The sequence below is a fragment of the Phyllostomus hastatus genome, unplaced genomic scaffold, assembly GCF_019186645.2.
Source record: "Phyllostomus hastatus isolate PE091 unplaced genomic scaffold, TTU_PhHast_1.1 phas_contig_209, whole genome shotgun sequence".
Taxonomy (NCBI): domain Eukaryota; kingdom Metazoa; phylum Chordata; class Mammalia; order Chiroptera; family Phyllostomidae; genus Phyllostomus; species Phyllostomus hastatus.
In genome coordinates this window covers 3,846,017-3,847,404 of record NW_025333735.1, presented here as the reverse complement: position 1 = coordinate 3,847,404, position 1,388 = coordinate 3,846,017, and the positions used below count along the sequence as shown (strand labels likewise).

General features: G+C 40.9%; 1 pseudogene; it reads left to right on the top strand.

Moving 5' to 3' along the window:
• The first annotated feature begins 342 nt into the window (after positions 1 to 342).
• LOC123816398 lies at positions 343 to 481 on the top strand (annotated as a pseudogene).
• The last annotated feature ends 907 nt before the right edge of the window (positions 482 to 1,388 follow it).

Genomic DNA, 1,388 nt, shown 5'->3' with positions numbered 1-1,388 from the left:
CATTTGGGGTCTCCCACAGCAGTGTGAGGGAAACCACAAATTCTGTTTGGTATCTTTGAGCTCTCTGAAAGACACCATGAGCAAAGCTCACCCACTCACCCTTCAGAGTTAAAAAAATAATAATTATGGACAAGAGCCCTGGCTGGCGTAGCTCAGTGGATTGAGTGCGGGCTGTGAACCGAAGTGTCGCAGGTTCGATTCCCAGCCAGGGTACATGCCTGGGTTGCAGGCCACAGCCCCCAGCAACCGCACATTGATGTTTCTCTCTCTCTCTCTCTCTGTCTCCCTCCCTTCTCTCTCTAAAAATAAATAAATAAATAAAATATTTAAAAAATAATAATTATGGACAGGAAGTTACATGGTGGCAGACATGTCCAAGGAATATTGTCGTGAGGAGATGGCACCTAGCGGGCAACAGAACAATATTGTAATGGTGGTAATATGAGGAAATAGTATTGTCATGTTAGAAGCTTTGGGATGAATGAAGGATGGCTGCGTTCACCACGGAAGCCAGCTGCTTCCACACATCCCCTCTCCACATTGCCTGTTGTACCACAGTATAAAAATTGAGTCGTGTACATTTTTATATTGAACACTTTTGTTAAATCAACTTTTGTAATAGTCAAAAAATAGAACATTTAAGTCGTAGAGGAAATCTTAACGATTAAGAAAATGAAGCCCATCTCCAAGGATACCCTCTAAGTTACTCAGCACATAGATATCAAGCACTGCACCAAAGGGAAGTGAGGAAGGGGAGCCATTTCTTATTGTTCTTACAGGAACCAGAAAAGGCAGCTCAGAGCTCACTTGGGCAGCAAAGGGAAGGGCGTGGGGAAGAGGGTACTCTGAAATATGTGGCCTTTGTGATGTGAGCTAGTGGGGCGCATGCAGATGGCATCCAAAGACCTTTCAAACCTATTATTTATTGACTGTGATTTTTGGCAAGTCACTTAGTCTCCCTTTATTTCATTTGTTGCTCTTAAAAATGTGCATAATGTCACACTCCACAAGGATATCTTAAATTAAAATGATGGAGCATTTTGTAAATTGCCAAGGTTATAAAATGAAGTATTAGTATGCCCTTTCTTCCAAGCAGCTACTTTCCATTCCTTTTAAAGGCATGGGTATTTTTAATTGTGGAGCAAATCTCATTTTTCACACGGGCTTTAGACTGATCGACAACCTTTCTGAAGTATCTTTCTAGGTAGTAGATCTAGCAATGTTCACCATTTTGTACTCCTGAGGACACCAATTTTTTCCCTCAGAAACTGACATTCAAACACAAAACGTGCTTTCTCCATTAGTAGTATGGTTCTGGGTTTTCATTTCTTTAAGCTTTTTTCTGCTTGCAAATTCATTTGTCATAATTGGAACTCAGAAGCAGTAAA